Source organism: Sus scrofa, chromosome 14, assembly GCF_054392235.1.
Source record: "Sus scrofa isolate SSC_HxYL_T2T_F1_AM1 chromosome 14, Sscrofa_HxYL_maternal_Yorkshire_Landrace_v2.0, whole genome shotgun sequence".
Lineage (NCBI taxonomy): Eukaryota > Metazoa > Chordata > Mammalia > Artiodactyla > Suidae > Sus > Sus scrofa.
In genome coordinates, this window is record NC_139396.1 from 134,228,129 (window position 1) to 134,241,909 (window position 13,781).

Consider the following 13,781-nt stretch of genomic DNA (forward strand, 5'->3'; position numbering starts at 1 on the left):
TCCTTAATTTAATCACAGGTGCAAAGTAACTTTAGTCATATATAAGGTAAGAGTTACAAACCAGTTCCGGGGTTTAAGACCTCTTTATCTTTGCGGAGCCTGGGAGTGGGAGGCTGTTCAGTCTACCGCAGATGCTAAAGTGTGAAAAATGTACATCGAAGAACTGATAAAATTGATATTATCAATATTAGCTAATTTATAGAGCTCTTTAATATGCCAGGTACTGTTCTATGAGCTTCACATATATTCACTTGTTTGTTAAATTTGTAAGTTTATATTTACAACCTAGGGTTAGGGAAGAAGTTCTTAAATAAAATACAAAAGGCACAAACCTTTTGTATTGGTGATACATATCATTGATGACAATAAATGAACAAACTAATAACAATAATAGTAAGTTTTTATATTTTGTTAAAACATTATCATTAAGCATTTCTATGAATCAGGAGTTCCTGTCATGGCACAGCAGAAATGAATCTGACTAGGAATCATGAGATTGTGGCTTCAATCCCTGGCCTTGCTCAGTGGGTTAAGGATCCGGCGTTGCCGTGAGCTGTGGTGTAGGTCACAGATTCAGCTCAGATCCCGCGTTGCTGTGGCTCTGGTATAGGTTGGCGGCTACAGTTCTGATTGGGCCCCTAGCCTGGGAACCTCCACATGCCACGGGAGTGGCCCAAGAAATGGCAAAAAGACAAAAAAAAAAAAAAAAGAAAGAAAACAATTTAACATCATCTTGTAGTGTAGAAGATGCCTTAACCCTAAGATCATGGAATTTTACTTTAGGTATATGTACTGAAGAAACTGCTGTGCATGGATACACATGTATAAGAACACTCAGCACCACGGTCATGGATGAGCAAAAGATTTAACACAACCCAAATACTACCAATAGTAACATGGATAAATGGGACACTATTTAGGTAATTAAATGAAAATAAACTCATTACAATTACATATAACAGCATGGATAATCTCAGGAATGTAATGTTAAGTGAAAAAAAATGCAGGGAATTGCAGAATAATACATACAGTATGATTTCATTAATATAAGTTCAAAACCACAAAACCAAACATGCTTTAGGAATAAAACACGTGAATAGCAAAGGCATGCTAAAAAAAAATATTCAAGATATTATTTATCTCTGAAGGGAGAATAAGGAGATGAGATTGAGATAATGCATAATGTGTATTTCAAACAGAATAGAATTATACCACTATATTAAGCTGTAGAGGTGTTCATTGTAGATTGTTTATTTTTAGTATGCACTTATAAATTTTGCTTTCTATTTAATTCATATCTAAAAACAATTTTAAAAAGCTAGCTATAATAGTACATGTAAGACTTTTTATACCCACTTTTCAAACACAAATGAAACAGACACATAACTTGAAAAAAAAATCCCAATGAATTTCAAAAAATAAAGAGTATACAAGGAGTTCCTGTCTTGGCGCAGTGGTTAACGAATCCGACTAGGAACCATGAGGTTGTGGGTTCGGTCCTTGCCCTTGCTCAGTGGGTGAAGGATCTGGCGTTGCCGTGAGCTGTGGTGTACGTTGCAGATGCGGCTCAGATCCCGCGTTGCTGTGGCTCTGGCATAGGCCGGTGGCTACAGCTCCAATTCGACCCCTAGCCTGGGAACCTCCATATGCTGCAGGAACGGCCCAAGAAATAGCAAAAAGACAAAAAAAAAAAAAAAAAAAAAAAGAGTATACAAGGCCACATTTCCTGATCATGATGAAATAAAATTAAAGATTAAAAATAATTTTTAAAAAATATATCCATTTAGATTTTTTTTAACCTTTTTTTAGGACCATACCCACAGCACATAGAAGTTCTGAATCAGAGCTGGCCAGTCTACGCCACAGCCACAGCAACGCCAGATCCCCGCATCTGCAACCTATGCCACAGCTTGCAGCGATGCTGGATCCTTAACCCACTGAGCAAGGCCAGGGATTGAACCTGCATCTTCATGGATACTAGTTGGGTTCTTAACCTGCCGAGCCACAATATGAACTCCCATTTAGAAAATTTTAAATGCCTGATGAAATAATTCAGATTAGAGCTGAAATCAAAAAAGGCGGTTGTGGCTAAAATAGTTCTCAGGAAAAAAAAGTTAAATGTATATGTTAGAAATTAACTAAGATTGAAAATAAATAAAGTATATAATATAAGAAGCTCTAAAAAATAAAGTAAACCCAATGAAAGCAGATGAAATTAGTAAAGATAAAAGCCAAAATGAAATAGAAAACAAATGATAGGAAGAAGCAACCTGCAGAATAACAATCTGAATACCTATAATTACTAACCAGTCAAATGCAAATTAAAACAAAATACCATATACACAGTGGGGGAAGAATGCTAGGAACTTCAAGTGTGTCTGTAATCCTTTATTTCCTTTTTAAAAATTAAGCAAGTAATAAGAGTTCTCATTGTGGCTCTTTGGATTACGAACCCAACTAGTATCCAAGAGGATGTGGGTTTGATCCCTGGCCTCACTCAGTGGGTTAAGGATCCGGTGTTGCCGAGAGTTGCAGTGTAGGCTGCAGACATGGCTCCGATCTGGCATTGCTGTGGCTGTGGTGTAGGCCAATGGCTACAGCTCCGATTTGATCCCTAGCCTGGGAGCTTCCATATGCTGAGGATGTGGCCCTAAAAAGACAAATAAATAAGCAAGCAAGTAAAACAAAATGTTCAGATTTGAAGGAGGGGGAATGGATACTAATATTTGCTATGTTTGATATATTTTGTAATATTTTAAGTACTTTTAAATGATTCAAGAATATGTGGAAAACCTGAAAAGACTATTTACAAAAGAAATGGAAAAGCCTCACTCCTCGAAACAACAGCATCTGACTCAGATAATTGTATGTGAGTCCAACAAATCAAAGAAATGATAATTTTGGAGTTCTCACTGTGGTGCAAAATGGGATTGGCTTCATTTTGGGGGCGTTGGCAGACAGGTTCAATCACCAGCCAGGAACAGTGGATTAAAGATGTGGCACTGACATTGTGGGCCTCAGATCTGATCCCTGGCTTGCCATTGTGGGATTTGGGTCTGATCCCTGGCCTGGGAGCTTCATATGCCATGGGAGGTGGCCAAAAGAAAAAAGAAATGATAATTTTTATGTTACATAATTTGTATCGGGGCTTAGAAAAGGATAACAGTCCTCCAGTTTGTTCCAAAAATCTAGCACAATTCTGCTACCAACACCAAACTATGACGGCATTTTAAGAAAGCAGGGAGGTAGGCCAAATTTATGTGCATAGATGAAATATCTGAAATGACGTGTTAGCAAATTAATCTTGCAATGTGTAAAGTAATAACATATCATGATCAAGAAAGGTTCATCCCAAGAATCCATGAATAATTTTGAATTAGGAACTATATTAACATACTTTACTATATTAATATATTAAAGGAGGAAGTCCCATCATCTCAATAGACACCACCCAAATAATTTAGTAAGATCAAAACCCATCATAGATCTTTTTAAAACTCAGCAGAAAATATTAAGAAAACTTCTCAGCCTCATGAAGGACACTAATCTACAACAGAAATCATATTTCATGATGAAATATTAGCATTTCCACCTAAATAGGATAAGGCCAACCACAACCAGCTCACTATTCAAGTTTATTCAATGCAATAAAATAAGAAAAAGAATTGACAAATATAAATACTAAAAAGGAAAAGTAATTTGGTAATATCTATCAAAAAGCTAATGGAGTTCCCTAGCAGTTCAGAAGGTTAAAGACCTGGCATTGTTACTGCTGTGGCATGGGTTCAATCCCTGGCCCTGGAACTTCTGCATGCCTAGGATGCAGCCATAAAAAAAAAAGTATATACACAATGTATTTATTTATTTATCTTTTTTGCTTTTTAGGGTCACACATGCAACATATAGAAGTTTCTGGGATAGGGGTCAGAGTGGGAGCTACAGCTGCCGGCCTACACCACAGCCACAGCAACACCAGATCTGAGCAGAGTCTGTGACCTACACTGCAGCTCAGGGCAACAGCTGGATCCTTAACCCACTGAGCGGGGCCAGGGATCAAATTTGCATCCTCATGGTTACTGGTCAGTTTCATTACCGCTGAGCCACAATGGGAACTCCTATTTATTTTTTATTTTTCATGGCCACATCCATAATATATGGAAGTTCCTGGGCCAAGAATTGAATATGAGCTACAGCCATGGCAATGCTGGATCCTTTAGCCCACTGTGAGGGGCCAGGAATTGAACCCATGCCTCTGCAGGGACCAGAGCTGCTGCAGTCGAATTCTTAACTCACTGTGCCACATTGAGAATTCCTATACGCAGGTTTTAGATGGCTGCGAAAACAGTTTTCCCCATTCCCTGTTGGGACAACAGCCCATTAAAAGGATGGCAAAGAGGATTTCCCGTTGTGGCACAGCAGAAACGAATCCAACTAGGAAACATGAGGTTGTGGGTTTGATCCCTGGCCACGCTCAGTGAGTTAAGGATCCAGTGTTGCCACAAACTGTGGTATAGGTCACAGATGCAGCTTGGATCCCGAGCTGCTGTGGCTGTGGCATAGGCCTGCAGCTATAGCTTCGATTAGACCCCCACCCTGGGAACCTCCATATGCTGTGGGTGTGGCCCTAAAAAAAGCAAAAAAAAAAAAAAAGATGACAAATAAATAACACACACATACATAAAACTTACAGTGGTGAAACTAAGGAGGGAGCCCATAAGTAAATGAAAGATTTCAGCAAATATGTGGAAGTTAGAGAATGGAAAAAGAAAAGGCAATTAATGAAGCCAGGGGGAGGAAGCTACCGCCCAAGTATGTGGAGAGTGATATCGCCAGGGGCACTATCAGGTCCTTGGAATCTGGAGAAGCTCTTAGCTGGGAAACACCAGGTACCACGGAGGGAGTAAGTGAGATATGGTGTTTATTAATTAAAAGTCTGTATACACAACAGCCAAGCCATTAACTCCACTCTCCCTCCATCAGCCAAGTATCTACCCTTTGGGCAAATAAGTGAAGAATTCTCCTCAAAATAAATCAAATGCCTCAGTGAGGAAGTGCAGGCTCTAGAATCAGAAAACTTTCCAACATCTGATGTGTGGGATTTGACCACCCAAGTGAAAGGATCCAAAATGTTAAAATATGAGATTATACAACACCTGAATAAGAGTTCAAGGTTTATTGGAATTAAATGCTTAAATATATGTGTATATGTATATATGTATGTGTGTGTGTGTATGTGTGTGTGTGTGTGTGATGTGTTACAGGTTCAATTGCGACACCTAAAAGATTTTGAAGTTATAACCCCCAGTACTTCAGAATGTGACCTTATTTGGAAATAGTCATGGCTGGTGTAGTTAAGATGAGGTCATACTGGAGTATGGTGGGCTCTAAACCTAATGACTGTTGTCCCTACAAGAAGAGAAGAAACACAGAGACACAGACACAGGGAGAGCACCATGGTAGGACAGAGGCAGAGGTGGGAGCGGTACAGCCACAAGCTCTTACAGGACTTCTAGATTCTCTAAGTCATCTGCTTTAGAAAGCATTTTGCTATCTCATGCTTCTCCTTTCTGCTCTCAGCATTCTTCTCTTTTTGAAAACAACCACAAAACATGGACTATTGGAGTTCCTGTCGTGGCGCAGTGGTTAACAAATTCAACTAGAAACCATGAGGTTTCGGGTTCGATCGCTGGCCTTGCTCAGTGGGTTGAGGATCCGGCATTGCCGTGAGCTGCGGTGTAGGTTACAGACGCGGCTCAGATCCCACATTGCTGTGGCTCTGGTGTAGGCCAGTGGCTACAGCTCTGATTAGACCCCTAGCCTGGGAATCTCCATATCCTGTGAGAGTGGCCCTAGAAAAGGCAAAAAGACAAAAAGACATTTAAAAAAAAAAAAAACAAAACTGGAAAAGAACAAAAAGACATTTAAAAAAAAACAAAAAAACTGGACTATTCAGTTCAGGTTGACAGAGGTATTCTGTCCTTATCTCTGCCATTCATACTTCCAGGGAAGGAAACCTGATTGACTCAGCTGGGGTGAGTACCGACCTAGTTATGACCATTGTGGTAGGGGTGGGAAAAGGCTGCCAAGGGGTACAAAATTGCTGCTGGAGGCCCTCCATTGGAAAAAAGATAGTCCTTGGAGTTCCCATCATGGTTCAGCAGAAACAAATCTGACTAGCATCCATGGGGACGCAGGTTCGATCCCTGGCCTTGCTCAGTGGGTTAAGGATCGGCAATGCCGTGAGCTCTCCTGTAGGTTGCAGACACGGCTCGGGTTCCATGTTGCTGTAGCTGTGGTGTAGGCTGGCAGCTACAGCTCCGATTTGACCCCTAGCCTGGGAACCTCTCTATGCCATGGGTGTGGCCCTAGAAAGACAAAAAATAAATAAACAAAAGCAGTCATTATGAGCTAGGCAGATACTGTGAAAGTTTTCTACTAAAACTATTGTTTATAATAGTTCAGTAAATACCCTGTGGAGAGACCCTCATAAACATTATTTGATTGTTTCCTTTAAACAAATTCCTAAAGGTGAAATTATCAGGTCAAATGTATTAATATGATTAAAGTTTTAAATTCATGTTATTAAATTGCTCTCCAAAGCACTGGATTCATTCAGTCTCTACCAGCAATATATAAAATGATCATTTGATAAAACACAATTCCTTTGTTAATATTGGGTCTCATTTTTTTTAACTTTTGGCAGTTTGATAAATGCAGGTGGTGTCTCTGTTTTTATCTGCCTTTTCTCTTATAATCAAGAAAGCTGATTTTTTTTTTTTTTTTTTTTTTTGTCTTTTTGTCTTTTTAGGGCCGCACCTGTGGCATATGGAGGTTCCTAGGCTAGGGGTGGAATCAGAGCTGTAGCCACAGGCCTATGCCACAACCATAGCAACTTGAGATCCAAACTGTGTCTGCAACCTACACCACAGCTCACCACAACGCCGGAGCCTTAACCCATTGAGCTAGGCCAGGGATGGAACTTGCGTCCTTTTGGATGTTAGTTGGTTTCATTAACCCCTGAGTCACAACAGGAACTCCGGAAAGCCGAATATTTTAATCTGCTTTTTGGATATTTCTGCATTTTTGAAGACTCTAATCATACAAATTAGCCATTTTAAAATAGTGCTATTCTTTTTCATCCTAATGGCTCATAATGGCTGTTTATATATATATAAGAAATTTATTTTTCAAGATCTATGTTGAAAATATTTCTATCTATATTAGTATTTTTATTTTGTTTATAGAGCTTTTTTTTTTGATGCTTGGATAAATCCAAAACAATGCTTTTACCTAAATATGAACTGTCCTCAGATCAACTTTAATGACCTTTTTTTTAATTTTTAGAAATAGATTACAAGCTTGAATACTTAATGAGTATGAAGTGCCAAGCAAATATGCAATCATAGCAACCTCTGTTATATTGCTAGCAATCAAATTGCATCCTTTTTTTATTCAGCCTTTGTCTCTTCTCATGTGGATTTCTGAAAGTGGCCCTAAATTGTCTCTGCCTCTAGTCTCATCTAAGCTGTCTTTTCTTTTCTTTTTTCTTTCTTTTTTTTTTTTTTTGGTCTTTTTTGCCATTTCTTGGGCCGCTCCCTTGGCATGTGGAGGTTCCCAGGCTAGGAGTCGAAAAGGAGCTGTAGCCACCGGCCTACACCAGAACCACAGCAACGCGGGATCCGAGCCGAGTCTGCGACCTACACCACAGCTCACGGCAACGCCAGATCCTTAACCCACTGAGCAAGGCCAGGGATCGAACCTGCAACCTCATCGTTCCCAGTTGGATTCGTTAACCACTGAGCCACGACAGGAACTCCCAATAACAATCATTTTTAAATGCATTATCATTTGAGTATTCGATATATTGCTGGTCTGCCTTGTGCTTCAACTGCCACATTTTTAGGTCTAAAATAATATTATCAAGCAAACAACTTCAGAAGATAAACTAGGAGATAAAAAAATTAAGAAATTTGGTTGAAAAATTCTTTGATATAACAGATGCTTGCATAAAATTCCAGGAGACCTAAGAACATCTTATTTTAAAATATCTGTAATACTGAACGTTATTGAGTAATGTAAAATAGTTCACTTTTAGGGAATAATGCAAAAGTAGTTCACCTTTACCTGGGACAGTTGATGTGAGAACACTAAGAGGAAACTCCAGACCTAGGATTTAGAAAAGATGGGAGGAAGAGTTCCCGTAGTGGAGCAGTGGAAATGAATCCGATGAGGAACCATGAGGTTGTGGATTTGATCCCTGTCCTTGATCAGTGGGTTAAGGGTCTCAGTGGGTTAAGGATCTGGCACTGCCATGAGCTGTGGTGTAGGTTGCAGACGTGGCTCGGATCCTGCGTTGCTATGGCTGTGACTGTGGCTGGCAGCTGTAGCTCCGATTGGACCCCAGCCCAGGAACCTCCATGTGCCATGGGTGTGGCCTAAAAAGCAAAAAAAAAAAAAAAAAAATGGGAGGAGATTAAGAAGTTTGTATAGGAGTTCCCTGGTGGCCTAGCAGTTGAGGATCCAGCATTGTCACTGCTGGGGCACGGCTTAAATCCCTGGCCTGGCAACCTCTGCTTGCTGCAGGTGTGGCCAAAAAAAAAAGGTTGTATAAACTTCAAGGTTGCTAAGAGACCAGATCTAAATTGTTCTCACAATAAAAAAGAAATGATAATTATGTGACATAATAAAGGTATTAGCTAATCTTTTTTTTTTTTTTTTAATTTTCCCACTGTACAGCAAGGGGGTCAGGTTATCCTTACATGTATACATTACAATTACATTTTTCCCCCACCCTTTCTTCTGTTGCAACATGAGTATCTAGACAAAGTTCTCAATGCTATTCAGTAGGATCTCCTTGTAAATCTATTCTAAGTTGTGTCTGATAAGCCCAAGCTCCCGATCCCTCCCACTCCCCCCCCCTCCCATCAGGCAGCCACAAGTCTCTTCTCCAAGTCCATGATTTTCTTTTCTGAGGAGATGTTCATTTGTGCTGGATATTAGATTCCAGTTATAAGTGATATCATATGGTATTTGTCTTTGTCTTTCTGGCTCATTTCACTCAGGATGAGAGTCTCTAGTTCCATCCATGTTATTGCAAATGGCATTGTCATTCTTTTTTTATGGCTGAGTAGTATTCCATTGTGTATATATACCACATCTTCCGAATCCAATCATCTGTCGATGGCCATTTGGGTTGTTTCCATGTCCTGGCTATTGTGAATAGTGCTGCAATGAACATGCGGGTGCACGTGTCTCTTTTAAGTAGAGCTTTGTCCGGATAGATGCCCAAGAGTGGGATTGCGGGGTCATATGGAAGTTCTATGTATAGATTTCTAAGGTATCTCCAAACTGTTCTCCATAGTGGCTGTACCAGTTTACATTCCCACCAGCAGTGCAGGAGGGTTCCCTTTTCTCCACAGCCCCTCCAGCACTTGTTATTTGTGGATTTATTAATGATGGCCATTCTGACTGGTGTGAGGTGGTATCTCATGGTAGTTTTGATTTGCATTTCTCTTATAATCAGCGATGTTGAGCATTTTTTCATGTGTTTGCTGGCTATCTGTATATCTTCTTTGGAGAAATGTCTATTCAGGTCTTTTGCCCATTTTTCCATTGATTGATTGGTTTTTTTGCTGTTGGGTTGTATAAGTTGCTTATATATTCTAGAGATTAAGCCCTTGTCAGTTGCATCATTTGAAACTGTTTTCTCCCATTCTGTAAGTTGTCTTTTTGTTTTCTTTTGGGTTTCCTTTGCTGTGCAAAAGCTTTTCAGTTTGATGAGGTCCCATGCGTTTATTTTTGCTCTGATTTCTATTGCTTTGGGAGACTGACCTGAGAAAATATTCATGATGTTGATGTCGGAGAGTGTTTTGCCTATGTTTTCTTCTAGGAGTTTGATGGTGTCCTGTCGTATATTTAAGTCTTTCAGCCATTTGGAGTTTATTTTTGTGCATGGTGTGAGGGTGTGTTCTAGTTTCATTGCTTTGCATGCAGCTGTCCAGGTTTCCCAGCAATGCTTGCTGAAAAGACTTTCTTTTTCCCACTTTATGTTCTTGCCTCCCTTGTCAAAGATTAATTGACCATAGGTGTCAGGGTTTATTTCCGGATTCTCTATTCTGTTCCATTGGTCTGTCTGTCTGTTTTGATACCAGTACCACACTGTTTTGATGACTGTGGCTTTGTAGTATTTCTTGAAGTCTGGGAGAGTTATGCCTCCTGCTTGGTTTTTGTTTCTCAGGATTGCTTTGGCGATTCTGGGTCTTTTGTGGTTCCATATAAATGTTTGGATTGTTTGTTCTAGTTCTGTGAAAAATGTCATGGGTCATTTGATAGGGATTGCATTGAATCTGTAGATTGCTTTGGGTAGTATGGCCATTTTCACAATATTGATTTTTCCAATCCAGGAACATGGAATATCTTTCCATTTCTTTACATCTTCTTTGATTTCTTTGATTAAAGTTTTATAGTTCTCGGCGTATAGGTCCTTTACCTCCTTGGTCAGGTGTATTCCAAGGTATTTGATTTTGTGAGGTGCAATTTTAAAAGGTATCGTATTTTTGTATTCCTTTTCTAATATTTCATTGCTGGTATACAGAAATGCAACTGACTTCTGAATGTTAATCTTATATCCTGCTACTTTGCTGAATTTATGAATCAGTTCAAGGAGTTTTGGGGTTGAGTCCTTAGGGTTTTCTAGGTATAGTATCACGTCATCTGCATACAGTGACAGTTTTATCTCTTCTCTTCCTATATGGATGCCGTTTATTTCTTTTGTTTGTCTAATTGCTGTGGCTAGGACTTCCAAAACTATGTTGAAGAGCAGTGGTGAGAGTGGGCATCCCTGTCTTGTTCCAGATTTGAGTGAGAAGGCTTTCAGTTTTTCCCCATTGACTATTATATTTGCTGTGGGTTTATCATAAATGGCTTTGATTATATTCAGGAATGTTCCCTCTATACCCTCTTTGGTGAGGGTCTTGATCATGAATGGATGTTGGACTTTGTCAGGTGCTTTTTCTGCGTCTATTGAGATGATCATATGATTTTTGACTTTTCTTTTGTTAATGTGGTGTATGATGCTGATTGATTTGCGTATGTTGAACCATCCTTGTGAACCTGGGATGAACCCAACCTGGTCATGGTGTATCATTTTTTTGGTATGTTGTTGGATTCGGTTGGCTAAGATTTTGTTGAGAATTTTTGCATCTATATTCATCAATGATATTGGCCGATAGTTTTCTTTTTTGGTGGTATCTCTGCCTGGTTTTGGAATGAGGGTGATGGTGGCATCATAGAATGTCTTTGGGAGTATTCCTTCTTCTTCAACCTTTTGAAAGAGTTTAAGGAGGATGGGCACCAATTCCTCTTTATATGTTTGATAAAATTCACCTGTGAAGCCATCTGGTCCTGGACTTTTATTTGTAGGGAGTGATTTTATGACCTCTTCAATTTCATTTCTAGTGATCGGTCTGTTCAGTTGGTCTGTTTCTACTTGATTCAGTTTTGGCAGGCTGTAAGATTCTAGAAAATTGTCCATTTCTTCCAGATTGTCAAACTTGTTGCCGTATAGTTGTTCATAGTAGGTATTAGCTAATCTTATGATGGTAAAATTATTGCAATGTATCAAATCAACATGTTGTACACCTTAAATTTACATGAAGTTACATGGCAATTATATTTCAGTTTTCAAAAGAAGATTATAAGGTTGGGAACAAACCCAAAGGTACCGTGGAACTTATAACTTTATGTATAATCCATTGTACCGCAGATATCAAGGTAACTCCATTCTCTAGTATGGAAGTGATTAAAACAGCAATACCTGACTCCACATTGAAATAAATTAAAAAGTTGTCCACCTGGCCTGGAAACGTCCACATGCCACGGGCGGGTGTGGCAAAAAAAAATTGTCAGTTCCTTTGCTAAACTGAAAAAAACCTACGTATTCAGCAAAATAAGAGTGCTGACAATTTATATATCCAAAAATTTATACCACTCTACTTTTTTTTTTTTTTTTTTTTGTCTTTTTGCTATTTCTTTGGGCCGCTCCCTCAGCATATGGAGGTTCCCAGGCTAGGGGTTGAATTGGAGCTGTAGCCACCGGCCTACGCCAGAGCCACAGCAACGCGGGATCCGAGCCGCATCTGCAACCTACACCACAGCTCACGGCAACGCCGGATTGTTAACCCACTGAGCAAGGGCAGGGACCGAACCCGCAACCTCATGGTTCCTAGTCGGATTTGTTAACCACTACGCCATGATGGGAACTCCCTATACTACTCTACTCTTAAAAGAGAGAGATCTTTCGGCCCTAACATAGAAAGCTATATAATATATTATTAAATAAGAAAAGCAACTTGCAAAATATAATCTAATCTCATTTTTAGGAAAAATGTGTGTGTACGTATTTATATTTACATATGCATATTTTAAAACTTGAAAGACATCCACTTTTTTGGTACAAAAAATAAGGGTATTAAGTTTTTGCTTTGTGAGAAAAAATTCTGAGAGGGTGGGAGAGCACATCAAGAAACTGGCTCTCCCTTTTCACATAAAAATCACCCAAGTCTGTTCTATCTCCTCAAGTTTTTCCATCCCCTAGTCAAGTAAATGATGAGAACACTGTCCCTGTCATCAGGGAAGAAATCAAGATTGAAATTCAGGAGTCATCATGCCTCACTTTCCTAGGCTGGACTCTGGGTCTTGGATAGACTCAGCAGCTCCTCCCTTTCCAAATGATGAACGAAGAGAAGGCCCTACAAAGGGTCGAACTTTCAGTTACAAGATGAACAAGTTCTGAGGATCTAATGTACAGCATGGTGACTGCAGTCAACAGTACTGCATTATATACTTGAAATTTGCTAAGAAAGTAGATCTTAAATGTTCTCACTCCCCACCACTTACACCCCCCCATAACCACGTGGTGATGGATGTATGAATTAACTTGATTGTAGTAATCATTTCACAACATAGATACATATCACACCATCGCATCGGACACCTTAAATGTGTGTAATTTTGTTGATTACACCTCAATAAAGCTGAGGAGAAAAGAAATGAGGGTGAAGGACCTCAAGTTGTTTGTGTGTGGGTCAATACTGATGGAGTTCATCTCGTAATAAGGACTCTCAAATAAAGATTCCAAATGGACAACAAAGTTATCCATTCAAAATGTTCAAATCAAGAACTCTAAATCATCTGGCCTGAACAATCTGACAATGAAATAATCTAATCATCCTTTATTTTCCAGTTCCATTTGCCAGTGTAGATTTGGCCAGAGAGGGTTCGAAATAAAGATAAAGGGAAGGAAACAAAGACAGGCCATTTTTCTCTGGGGAGCCCTGAGGAAAGGATGTGATCATGTGGAAGTTGGGGGCCCTTTGGGGACCCCTGCAACTGTGACTCAGATGACCCTTCCTTCCTACTGAAACAGAAGAGACAGCAAAGGGCTGTCTCTCAGGGCTGTGAGAACAAGAAGCTCAGGCGCCCTCCTGGCTTCACCATAGGTTTAAGGGGGTAGGGACTTGGCTGCCTATTGAAATCTCATCCTTTCTTAAGCTCAAATTCTACCTTCTCCAGAAAACCTTCTCCACATAAGCCTATATGATTTATAGTCAGTTTGTAGCAATTTACTATCTCATTAGATTATATTCTTTCATTATGACTTTCTTAGCTTGTAAACGTCTTTAGGGCAGAAATCATACTTTGGTGTTAAAAATGTCTGCAATGCCTAGTGTAGGGTTGAGAACGTAATAGGTGCTCAACAAGTAAGTGTTTGATGGAAAAGT

The 13,781-nt window shown here is 39.5% G+C and overlaps 1 protein-coding gene across 2 annotated transcripts in view; it reads right to left on the minus strand.

Annotated features, from left to right (window-relative positions):
- Nucleotides 1-13,781, minus strand: part of PKD2L1 (polycystin 2 like 1, transient receptor potential cation channel) — a 187,292-nt gene that overhangs the window by 148,883 nt on the left and 24,628 nt on the right. The gene's annotated exons all lie outside the window — the stretch shown is intronic.